The sequence below is a fragment of the Poecilia latipinna genome, unplaced genomic scaffold (assembly GCF_001443285.1).
Source record: "Poecilia latipinna isolate Pla-1442-1.1 unplaced genomic scaffold, P_latipinna-1.0 Scaffold568, whole genome shotgun sequence".
NCBI lineage: Eukaryota > Metazoa > Chordata > Actinopteri > Cyprinodontiformes > Poeciliidae > Poecilia > Poecilia latipinna.
This window is the reverse complement of record NW_015113184.1, coordinates 176048-189648: the sequence shown is the minus strand read 5'-3', so window position 1 is coordinate 189648 and position 13601 is coordinate 176048. Positions and strand designations below refer to the sequence as shown.

The window sequence follows — 13601 nt, the reverse complement described above, 5'->3', positions numbered from 1 at the left end:
ACAAGCTGTAATGTACTTATATTGTTTAGAAATTAGACAGGAACGAGCCGAGAGGTAGTTCTAAGCTTCTGGTTTGTTTATTGTTGTCATAGCAACTCCATAGCAACCGTCATGACAGTTAGGTACGGATACCAACTAGGGAAATACGGACCGCGTACGCATGTGGGGATTTAATCCGTTTTTACTGTTTAACAATGAGTTTAAAACGTTAGTGTAACAGTAACCTATTTTTATTTAACTTAACTTCCTAAACTGCTGTTTAAATTTTTATTTTAAAACCTACATTTTGAACAATGAATGGAGCCTTTTAATGAATGACAATGAAGGGTTGTAATACCTGCGCACAGCTGGTTTACTTTACTTGTTTACTTGATGCTCTATTATTGGTAGAAACAAGTGAGGGCGGGGGGTGAGTTGGGGTTTTGAGGGTGGGGGGTGTGAGATCGGGTGCGTGTGCGCGCGCGCCACAAAGCTGATGCAGCACGCGAGGTGAGCGCGCTGCAGTGACAGTAGGAACTACAGTCCGCGTGCAGCCAGCGCGAGGACGAGACCTCTACTACCGCTGAATGCCTGGACGTGATACGGTAAGAGGAGACCTTTTAATGTTTTCCTGTTGTTTCTGCTTCCGAACCGGCGTTATAATGCAGCAGGAGACTTTCCCACACAATGTTTATGCTTCATATCCACTGTTATGTTTGAAGGATACTTTTATGGCGTTAAAGTGTCTCAGTCTCTATGTGACACTATAACAGGATGCATCTGTTTCTATAAATAGGCTCCAGGTGAGAGATGAAGCAACGTTTAGCTAAATTAAGTCCAGAAAAGTGTCTGTTTTATGATTAATGAGGGGGAAAAAAGAAATCTTCCCGGGATGGAAGAAAATACTTCCACAGTGGGGTTTGGAAAATGACTTTTCAGGTCTGACTTTACTTCCATATGATGAATTACACAAGATCTTGTTTTGATTGTGCAACAAAGTTTTGTGAAATTAATAGAGTGGGTGCTGTAGGCTACACTGTGGTGAGATCATCCCCAAATGGTTTGGTCTGATATTTTTCCCCCCTCTTCTTATTACTTATGGGACTCTTCCTTTCCACTCCTCTGCATCTCACTGATTTATGTAATGTAGCTGGAATGAAAAGTGCTGCGCAGGGGGTGGAAATCTGGCTTACTGAGGGTCCAACAGATGAGGAGGATTGTTTTATTCATTAGTCTCATGATATCACTGGCATGGAGCTTTTGCAGAGGGATTATGGTTTATGATTGCAATGCTGTGCCACAGAGGTGTGTGCAGCCAGGGTTGAATCACATTTGATTTTATTATCTACGTCATATCAACTTAAATATGTGGTTATAAAAACAGTAATAAACTAAATTTACAGTTTTTTTTCAAAGCCCTATATAGCTATTATGCCTTAGAGAGGCTGATTGGGTTGTTGATCAATACCAGCGACTGGCCAATTATTTCTCCAGATGCTCAAATTGTTTGGTCAAGTGCTCAGCTGGAGCGGGAAACAGCAGCAAGCCAAGATTTGTGTCGACCTGAAATATTTGTTTGGATTGGCAGATCTTCTGTATGTTCGCTTCAGCTACAGGCCAGGAAAAGAGAATAACAAAAGCTTTTCAGATGAAGTGGATTGTTTTTCTAATGCAAAGCTTTTACAAATGTAAGCAGCTAAGTGTGTCTTTGGGTTGCGACATGGCAACCCGAACGGTGCAAACATAACCAACCTGTCAAAGAAAAGTAAACGATAGCATCAGGTATTGATATTGTATTGTAGACCTAAGTTAATTCAATCTGGAAAAATGTTTGTGTCATGTAGATTTTCTTTTTAAAGTTGAACTTTTTTTGTAATATTTCTATTTGACTTAATTCGCTGGAAAAGTGGAAATAAAAGCTTAATAACATCACAAAAACATTGTTGATTTTAACACGTAATTTCAGCTAAATCTAAATTATAAATGGGAAGTAATTAAATTAATCCAGCCCTGGGTAGAAACTCGTTACATTTAGTTGAGCAACTTTTTTGGGGGGAAAAAAATTGTTTTAGGAGTATTTTTGCTACTTTTTGATTTAACTTGATTAAAATTTCTGGGTACTCCACACACCTGTGAGTAACTTCTCTGAATAATGATCAAGTTTGTTTTTTCTAACTAAAAATTCACCGGACAGACACAAATCTGCAGTTTTTGTTAAAGTTTATTAAGTTTTAAATTGAAGGAAATTGATTTTGTTATTTTGTAATTATGTTATTTATATGAATTCTTATTCATATAAGGTCCTTAAAATTACCAACATTCTCACATAACTTTATATTTTCAATGCTATAGTATAGTATAGATTTAAATATTACATGATGTAGAAATACTTTTTACTCTTAGCTGTCTAAAAATAAGTTGAGATCCAGCTACTCTTACTTGAGTACAGTTTTTGGGTACTGCACCACCTCTCTGCCTTTAAGTAATATTTAAATTTACATATCAGTAGTTGTGACAAACACATAAATAATTAAATATTTGATGACATAAGCAGTATGCACGTAAAACATTAAAAACAACTTTAAATTAAAAATACTTTATTGATCCTAAAGTGAAATTAAATGTTATTGTAACATGTAAGTCATTTAATTAAAGAGTTGTTGTAGATGGTGATGACTATGGGCAGGAAATATCTCCTGTAGCAGTCTGTGTTACAGTATATTTTAAGAAGCCTCTGACTAAAGGCACTCTATTTTTCTAAGACAGTCTCATGAAGAGGACGGTCAGTGTTGTCCATCATTTTTTATTTTAATTTTATATTTTAAGCAACCATCGTTGGAATAATATTATCTGTAGCATTTATGTTAATTAAATGGATTTTAGCAACAAAAAAAAAATTAAAAAAAAAATGAGCAGGAGTTGTCAAATAACTAGTTATGGTGCAATATATCAAACCTGGTTATAAATTCTTTGCTCAGCAACAGGTGGAGGAGGGGTTCTGCATTACTGCATGCTCCATACAGCTGTAGGAAACTTCTCCTGAGGTGGAGGCGGTCAGCTCACACCATGGAAAAACAAGCAGAAGCAGAGCTGAGCAGTGCCTGTTGAGAGCCAAAAAGCCCTGGAGCGGTTTATCCTTTCTGTGAGGAAAATCTTCTAAAAAATGATTTCCGTCTGTCAGGCTTATCTTTGTTTTGGTTCTTCTGCACCGAGTAAAAATCAACAAAACCAGATGGAATAGTCAGAGTATTTTCTCACCATTATATCTTCAAATTGATATATTTACTCCTGTTTATAGTGAGAATACAAAACAGGAGTCAACACACAAAGCCAGACCAAGGCATAAGCAAACCAAGGGGGTCGCCATTAATGCTTAAATTTGACGATTGATCTGGAATTGTAACATTTATTTATTAAGAATGAGAATACTATTTAATTTAATGGTTTCATGAGAGATAAAATTATTAGCTATAACTACCAGAAATGTATATTACCACTATACAGTTAGCAAAAGCTAATATTCAGCTCCTTTTGTTGGCACAGTGTCATGTTTTATTTGTCTTATTCACTATATTTGTATATTTGAAGCAGCTGTTGTTTAAGTAACAGATCTTATTCAATTCAGTTCAGTTTATTTATGTAGGTCCAATTTACAACAAATGTTGTCTGGAGACTCTTTACAAAAACACACATTTCAATCCAATCACCTAGCCATTATAGTTGATTCCAACAGTACAATAAAAGCCTGTCACAATAAGCAACAAATCAATTATCGCATGATAAATTAGAACAAACTTAATCATTTCCATTTGCATGATTCATTGTTTTTCTCTTTTCTGTCTTACGCCACAAACAGGATGATAAAACCCTTCAGTCTGGTTATTTTATTTGTTGTTTCTGTTGTTTTGTTTATTTATTTTGGATATTTAACATGTCTTCCAGTTCCAGTGTTAAATGTTCATTAGAATTTAAAGTCTATTGATCTTTGAGGATGTGGTTTTGCATCATTATGTCATTATTACAACTATATTACTGTTAAATGGTCTCAAAACAACCATGTTATTGTTTATACCAATAACTTCTGGGACAATTTATCATAGTAAAATTTGGTATAATATAAGTTAATTTAATGATTCAAATTAGTTTAGAAAGTTCTCTGTGTAAGGAAGCCCTGCGGATTTCATCAAGTCACTGTCTTGCAGCATTCAATCCTGGATGAACACGTAGCGTTGGCAAATAATCTTCATAGAAACACAATTCTTTTTCACTTTTACAACTTAATTTATCAGAAAACCCCTAAATATGAAAATCACCTGAGACATCAAAATCAAAATGTGAAATATTCTGTTAAACCAGCTGATAGAAAATGTCCAAAAATAACATTTCAATATATACAATTCAAGAAAAAGAAGACTGAAAACTATCAGTTTAAATAAAAAAATATGCATAAAAGCACAGAAATAAACTAAAAACTTAATCAAAAAAGAAATATACATTTATACTTAATTCATTCATCAATTACTAAAATAATCTCTTCTTTTTATTACTTTCTTGCATTTAATGCCCCACTGATTTATTTGTCAAAATGCTTGTTGGTCCTGTAATTATTCTGAGGAGTCATTTGCAGAGATATAAACTGTTAATTGACTCATGATTAATTATCAATTAATGGTTTATTAGATTAAGATGAGTTCCCAATAATGTTAACTTGGATTATTTTTCAGTGTTGTAGTTTGTCCTCCATCCACCAGAGGGCTATACTTCTCACCATAAGCAGAGCCAGTTGATACAGTAACAAAATGGTGGAGGGATCAAAGAGCAGGAAAGATTTTTGTTCTAGAAAAAGCAAGGCTCCAAAAGTGGAAAGTTTGCTAGTAAAAAAAAAAATCTGAATATTCAGATTATTCCCAGAAATGTTGTGAAAAAGAATTTGGAAATTTCAACTCAGAAAATTTCAAAAAGTGGAAAAAAAATTCTGGAAAATTTCTGAGATTACTCTCGAAATGTCTGAGTTTTTTTCTTGCAAATTTTAGATTTTTGAAACTCCGAAATGTAAAAGACTTTTTCTAGGAAATTTCTGAGATTAATTCCAAAAAGTTTTTTGGGGGAAATTTAATCCTCTTCTTTTAGGCTCTAATAGATGACAGAAGAGCAGAGGGCATGCCAGAGAAAAATTAATGGAAATAAAACATTATGCCAATGATGAATATTTGACCTAACTTCACTTTAAGCAACATGTAAATAAAAAAATAATAATTATTGGTATTCATATTGGTGGATGTATATCACCAATTGGAATACTAATAGTGATTTTATTGCAGTAGAGTTAATTTATTGTCACAGCTTTGTTACTAAGCTGCTTTTATTACTTGTGTTTACATTACGTAGCACAGCATGACCTAATGCATTTAATTAAGGTTTCAAAGCCACAGAGAAACAACTCTGATCATATGGTTTTCATTACTGCCTGGAAGAAAAAGAAAAAAAAAGATTTGCTGGCTCATATAAATATTTGTGACCAGGACTAAAAAACACCCTGGCGCGGCGTCTGAATTTGTCACATTTTTCTTGTCTTCCTGGTTTGAATGGATGTTTTATGACAGTTATTCTGTTTCCACACCACACTGTTGAAATGGTTTGTCGCATGTTTTCCTTTGCTGCCCAGTCCCTACATACATTTCACGGATATTAACACCGATTGGCCATAGGCAGAGCTCGTTTTGGTTTGGTGCAGAAATATTATTCCTGGATACGGGTGCCGGCTCTTTTGCAACACCCAAGGGTGACACAGCTGGGTAATTCAACCCGCTGCCAGTGTCAGAGGTAACGGTTTCAACATCGTTTCTGGGGTGCATTACAGCTGAAAGCCAGGGCTTTTATAAATTGTTTTTACTTGGTAAATCACTGAAAGTCCAGGAACTTTTGTTTTCTTTTGCGCAATGCAGTAAAAATAGCGGTTTTGGATGCATTTGGGTATTTTATTTTAATGTTAAAACGTAGATTTAAAATGGTAATTTAATAGCTGATTGCTGATCAGGGGAAATAGATCAAACGGATTCTTGGATTGAAAAGTGCAGTAGATTGAAATGTTTTAAGTCCTGATTTAGCGTGTTTTGACATCTGATAGTCCGGTAGGCTCAGTTTGATTGGGAGCCAAAAAAAAAACTAAATTTGTCACATTTTCAGTTGCTGCAGTTCACTTTCACACTGCATTGTGTCAAACAATCCAAACCCTTTAAAAAACTTGTTCCCCTCCTCGCCTGTGGTGGCGCTGCAGCAAGAACCAACGAAGAAAACGACACAAAAACCTCTGAAGAAGACCCGAGTGCAACTTCCTTCTTCACAAAATGTAAACAAAGATGGAGTAACGTCGGCTTTTTGTGGCTATAGGATTTTTCCTTTGTGTCCATTTCTCCTGATAGGCTACAGCATTTGTTTTGGTTGTATTTACCCAGAATGCCTTGTGCTATGCTCCTCTTCCTGTTTTTGGAGCGATCTCCAGTCCATTTAGTGTTCACATATGCAATCGAACTGTCAAAAACACTGGAACCAAACCGAGAGCTTTGGTTGAAGTCATTGATTAGCATTCACGCTGCCCCACAAAAAGTCTGGTGTTTTTACACCAGACTTTTTATGCAAACGAACCAGAGTTCAACTAAAGCGGACTGATCATGGCTGGTGTGAAAACACCCTTAAGAGAGCCAACATTAAAATAATCTTATGAAAAATTTATACAAATGAGCAGAAAAAAATCTCATCTGGTTTAAATCTTCAAAGCTCAGAATCTGTCCCAAAGAACAGACTGTAAGATTGATGACACTGATTTTATCCTATTTCTTATTGCTTTTAAGGCAGAAAGATAAATGACAGTATGAATATGTCAGTACATAAAGATATTAGTATTTAGATAATCCCAAAAATCTGGCAGCATTTTGTAGGTCAGCATGATTGAAAACAAAAACCATCTGCTGAGGGTCAATTACATTTAATCAAAGATAATCAAAAAGTTTGGGGCTCCAATGAATGATTATTTTAGTAATAACTGAATAGTAATAACTCTGACAATTGATGAAATGTCAATTGTGATTATTTCAATAAATCAAATAATCACAATTAATCCAATTATTTATTTAACCCCTAAAAAATATAGAACATCATATTATTTATCCAAAACATAATATGTGAATAACTGTTATAACTCTAATATTATAAGTATTGGAGTTATGATAGTTTAAATAGATAAACCCGTAAATCGCCCTGCATTACCTTCACCGTCTGTTTTAAGCAGTAATTATAGGCTACAGTTGTTTCAGGGTGTCTAAGCTCATAAACTCACCCAAAGCCATAATATTCTCAACAAATAGTAGTGATTATATAAAACATCTTTACATCCTCTATTAAAACAGCCAAACTTAAAAAAACAAACATATTTTGGTTCAGGCTATTTTCCATTTTCCATTTTTTTAGACCTCTACCTTTTAAAAGATCTAAGCCAGCTCCCTTAATATTGATTAAAAAACACACACCAGTTAAACTGGCAGATTCTTTCATTAACAAGACATTTCCTATTTTATAAATGAAATAATCTGTCAGTGGAAATAGCACGTGTTGATCAATTTTATTGAATTATTGACTTAAAACAAACTACTTATCTTGCTGAAGTTAGTTTTGTTTAATTTCAAGTCTATTAAGATATTTGCAGTAGAAACTAGACCAAAAATACTTGGTAAGATTTTGTGTTTTTGCAGTGTTAACACTCAGAGATGTTGAAAAATAAAATGCTGCTTCAGCTTCCCAGCAGAAACATTAAGGTTTTTGGCTCAAAAGTTCAAGTTTGGTTCGTCATCAAACAAATCTCACAAAACTTAGGCCTGAAGGTTTTCTTTGAAAAAAGAAAATGCTTCTTTCAACTCTAATCTTTAATCCAGACATACGGGGAATACAGCAGATTATCAACACCTGGTACCAACCAGAAACGGAGGCAGCTCCTTTGGAGCTAAAAATAATTTTATAGATTACAGTTGGGCTGGCTAATGAATCAATAACAATATCGCGATAGAAACGTGATCAATATCAATAGATGATACATCTTGTAGAATATTCAATAATTTCACTGAACACTGACCCATAACCGCACGGCATTCGCTGCTCAACCTCTCACTGCTAGCTAAGAAAGGCTGGTGGGATCAACTGACTCTCACTCTTTGGTTACCTAGCAACTCACTCACTCTGCGGTTACCTAGCAACAACCTGGTGAGTAACTTTCGCAGCAGCAGTTGAAGGTTTGTGCCTCATAATTGTTCAAGAATGAAAAACAACGTCGTGGAGTGAAAGCTATGAATAAAACAGTAAAGGTCACACCACCAGTTTGGCTGTATTTCAGATATTTAAAACAAAAAAACTAAAATATTTAGCGATTTTCGACTATGAAATGCTTTTATCGTGATACATTTCTCAGCCATGTCGTCCAGACCTAGATTACAGGAAGGTTGGAAAAATAAAATTATGCATTTGTGATAGCTGTTCTGTTGCATTAAATAGTCAAATATCCATTTTTTAAGCATAAATAGTCATCCATCTTCCTAATTTTATTAACCTTTACTTGGATCTCTGTTTTATAGTGCAAATATTTGCTTCTTTGTGTGAAAAGATCACTATCTGGGGAACAAAACAACACAGTAGATGTATATTTTTTTATTTTCCATTTAGTCATGAGGTAGACGTTGGTATGGTGGCACATTAAGGGGTTTTATTTATAGAGCTGCATGGATATAAAATATCAAATTAAGGAGATTATTTAATAAAGTCAAAACAAGCCAGAGGTTTACCACTAAATTAAAGTTAATATTTTAAAGATATGAGGTAATGGTCAGTAGCAGCACGGGGCTATTTTCTGCCCATAGTTTATGTTGGGACACATACAGTAATGAGAAGACCAGACTCGGTGTTGAGGGATTTCTTGTCAAATATTATTCCTGGGGGCAACCTAAGACTAACATACAAGGATAATAAACATAGCAGGTAAAACATTATAAAGATCTGTCAAGATTAATGACACCACCTTCTAGAGTCAGCAGAGCAGAGGTGCACAGTGCTTATACATTTAATATGAACCTCAGAGAAAAATTTATATTTTAAGAGGTTGGGCTGAAACACAATCTGGATAAATATGTGTGCTTACATCGATTCAGAGCAGGAATTGTTGGTCAGAATGTCAGTTTAACATGTATGTTTTCTTCTAATCCTGAAACAAGTATTACTTATTTTAAATGTCTTTATTTGATTATTTTCTCTTGGATAGATTTGAAATGTGACCCCGGCAGAGTCACGGTCATTCAGAGAAAACTATAGTTGTCTGTCTGAAGTGATCTTTGGCAGCCAACTTGAAATTTCTCCATCTGTCCTTGTCATTGAGATTGGGTCAGATGGCTCAGTTTAGGGGATTCTTAGATGTTTCCAGGTCAGAAGGGATATGCAGTGCCGCCAGTGGATTCTGGGTATTCCCGGTAAATGGATCCAGTAGACATCCAAAGGGATTCCTGCTTTAGCTCGGAAAATCCTGGAGAACATTCAGTCATCAGATTGTGACTCTAAGGTCAGGAAAACATGGGATTTACAGCAGAACAATTGCTCTGAATTGATTAAAAGATGTTGTTTGGAGTGGCCTAGTTAAAGGATGCATTCACACCAGCCCTGGTTAGTTAACTTTAATTCTAGTTTGTTTACCTAGAAAGCACGGACTTAGACAAATCTTACTAAATACTTATGGTCAAGTATCTTCTAACACTTGAAATAAGACAAGACAAACTTACAAGTAATCTTTCAGCAACAGCTTGTTTTAAGTAAACAATTCATTAATACTGACAAAAAGTTTGAGTTCCACGGACAGATTATTTCACTTATAACAAGGAAAACATGTCTCATAAATGAAATAATCTGTCAGTGGAATTAGAACTTTTTCATTAATATTACTGACTTAAAACAAGCTCCTGTATCTTGCTGAAAAGTTACTCATAAGTTAGTTTAGTCTTATTTCAAGTGTACTAAGAAAATTGCACTAAGAACTAGACCAAAAATACTTGATAAGATTTTGTGTTTTTGCAGTGTATTAAAATGTTTGATGAGCTGAATCATTTAGATGGAACAAAAAAAACCCCAAAACAAAACAAAGTCCAGACAGATGTAAACACTTTTTCATGGCACTAGATCTGAACTGGTCATCCACCTGCATGGAGTAGTCAGTTTCTTTAAACAGGTTCTGAAAGTATGTGATCAGTGGCGCCCCCAAGAGAGGGACTTGTAGGGGCCATGGCCCCTTCTTAAAAAATTTAATTAATTTTTTTTATTATTCTAATATACAAAAATAAATAAATAAATAAATAAATAAATAAAATTTCCTTTCTTTTTTTTTTTTTTTGGCCTTGCCTCTTTAAAAAATTTTACTGGCCTGGTCTGGCTACCACTGTGACTTTTTTATTCCAAGTCAAAAACATCATAACTATAGAAAACCACTGACAAACCTAAAATCAGTATTTTTCCCGGGTTTGTTGTGTTTTGCAGGGCTAAGGAAGCCAGAGACAGAACAGAGGCCATCTTTAATGTGACATCATGACTTTCAGTTGTTTACTCAGGCAGCACAGACGGATACATTATGATGCTAATAATTTAATGTTGCGAAGGGAAACAAACTTTAAATTTCAAGCTCTCCCAGGACGCCGCCTTGTGTTCATCATTCACTACCGGCTATGAAATCATGTGGAAAGTGTTGCTCGACAGATCCGCCGAACATCAGTTACAATAATCCAGAACATGTAAAACACGGTCCGTCCTCACAAGGTTTCCTCTCATCGAATACCACCCAAAAACAGACTGGGAAGAGGCAGTCAAGGCTAATCAAACCAGTTTAAGTCTGTCGGAGGAGAGATTTAGCAGACGCCCCGCTGCTGCTGCTGATGCTGCTGTGTCTGGTCCACAGGCCTTTCTCTTGTGGTTTGCACTGAACCGCTGTCATTCCAGGGGAATTTCCTGCCATCTGCTGCTAAACTTTCTGACAGATCCACACCTGCTTGGAAATATTTGGCTCTGCACGTCTGCTCAGGTGGTGACGACTGATCGCCACGTTCATCTTTGGTCAAAATATGAGATCACCGCCTAGTTAATGTAGCACTTGTTTTTGTGAAAAACGCATAATGAAGAGGATGAACTGGAACAAATGTTTAAAGGAAATAATGCTGTCCTCTATGAGGATTTGGAAGACGTGAATTTTTAGGACCTATTTTTTGCTCAAAGACAGCAGAAAACAGTGTTAAAGTACCAACCTATAGAGTTTTTAACAGAAAACATGATTTGCTAATGGATGATACATCTTTGAGATACCGTGTTTGTTAGATCTTTGTTGGACTCAATGTGACTTTTAAACCTTCATCTTATTTTGTCCTACAGTTGACGATATGGCTGAAAAACGTATCATGATATAAGCATTTAACATTGGTCGATATCGGTAATTATTGATTAGTTTTTTGTTTTAGATTTGTTTTAGATATCTGAAATGCTGTCAACCTTTCCGGTTTTATCCAGTTTCCACTCCACGCCATTGTTTTTTTTATTTTTAAGCAGTTATGAGGCACTGTGGTGAATCATTAAACTGCTGATGCCTGAGTTACTCAAGTGGTTGTTGCCAGGTAACCAAAGAGTGAGTGAGTTGCTAGGTAACCAAAAAGTGAGTATTTTTCCCATGTTATAAGTGAAATATTGTGTCAGTGGAACTAGTACTTTTTTAAATCAATGTTAAGGAATTATTGACATAAAAGAAGCTCCTATATCTTGCAGAAAAGTTTGTTTTATATTAGTTTATTTCAAGCATACTAAGATGTTTACACTAGAAACCAGACCAAACTACTTGGTTTTATATTTTGAAGTACTAAATGTACCTCTTCATACTATGATAGCAGGAAAAAATTGAAGTTACACTCAAGTTGGTTTAGTAATGAAATTGTCTGAATGAGACAGAGCCAGGAGGAGGGTCTTAACGCTGTCAATCACTCTCATGCTCACCCACTCCCCTTGCTCTTTGCTAAGTTACAGCTGGTTCACCACAACATAGCCTGCCATGAATGCTAATTAGCACAGCCACCGATAAACGGTTTTCCTGGAACTGTAAGTTGTTTTTCTGCCATTCGTACACTGAGCTGCGTACATGAGGTTGATTGACAGCACTAAAACCCTCCTCCTGGCTCTGATTGGTTGTTTTTGGGTCGGGAGCATATTTTCAGACAGCAATAGTAGCTCAGGGTGGAGGTGGAGGAGCTTGATGTTTTCAGAGATTGTCTGTCTCATATTATAATGTCACAACAATGAAAATGTCTTACCAAATATGTTAAAACATGTTTTTTGTAAAAGTTACATACTGCAGCTTTAACAGCGTTTATTAGAGGGGGTCTCAAGTATTTCAGCTATTTGTCGGTGGCTTCATGATCCACTGTATTATATTTTAATGTTTTGTTTACTCTTCTACTTTTCAACCATGTTATAAACACAAATTAAGTTAATAAAATAAATAAGACATCTGGGAATTATTTGGTTTTAAACAACAGCTTCACAATATCACAATACTGAAACAAAACCACAAATTTAAAATATAAAACTTTGCTTTTACTAAGAATTGTTGCCGTTAATTGCTGATTAAAATATTAGTTTTATGTTTTTATTTTAACTATAACTCCTCATGCTTTTGCTTTTTTCAAAAACAGTGTTGAGCTCCTGTCATATGAAAGCTTTAATTTTCTGTTTAGCTTCTGGGAAAAATTTCAAGCTGCAAACTTTGGGGGAATTTTATGAGTATATTTCCACTAATGTGTCTAAACCACAGTTTGCTTGTCCTCCTAATTCCCGCAAAGGCAGTTCTGCTCCTAAAACAGTGCCAACAATCTAATAGCATCTCACACAGTTTTGCCCACATTTAAATGAGGCATTATGCGTGCATTTTGGTGAAAGTCCACCCAGATTCATGTATATTTATGTAAATTACAGCCAGAGAAAATGCCTTTGGATTCTGAGAGACCACAGCTGTTTGTGACATTTGGATTTGGTGAAATAAATAACATCTGGTGGGAGACGAAGCTAAAATTAATGTAGGACAAAAAGAAAACATTGACCTGCTACACTGCTGGCTTTATAAAACGTTTAGTTGGGTGAATTTCATGAAGTTAAATTCTCCCTTGGGGTTTGTCCAATCAAATAAATAGTTTCAGTTGTTTAAAATGCTGTTGCAAACCAAAGTAAAAAACAAAACAGAACAGGATGTAACCTTATCAAGACAACTGATCACAAATTAGTCCAATACTTGGCTGATTTAATTTAACCACATGTAATAATTTATAATCAGATTCAGATTTGTTTTATCTTTGAATGAATGAGTTAAAGTGATGAATTATTTCAACATCTGCAGCTGTGAATTAAAAAACATTTGTCATTTATTTGTGTCTGCATATATTTAGGACAATTAGTCAATTCTGAGCAGAAATAAAGCATACATTGTTGTTGGCATATATAAATAAAGCATTTACAGGCCAGTAAATATATATACTGGCCTGTAAATGCCAGCAAATATATATATATATATA

General features: G+C 35.1%; 1 protein-coding gene across 1 annotated transcript in view; it reads left to right on the top strand.

The window, feature by feature from the left end:
• Positions 1–447: 447 nt before the first annotated feature.
• The window catches only part of glis1a (GLIS family zinc finger 1a), a 44354-nt gene continuing 31200 nt past the window's right edge, over positions 448–13601 (top strand). The window contains exon 1 of the mRNA XM_015041764.1: positions 448–584. The gene's annotated coding sequence lies outside the window, so the exon portion shown is untranslated. The remainder of the gene's footprint in view (positions 585–13601) is intronic.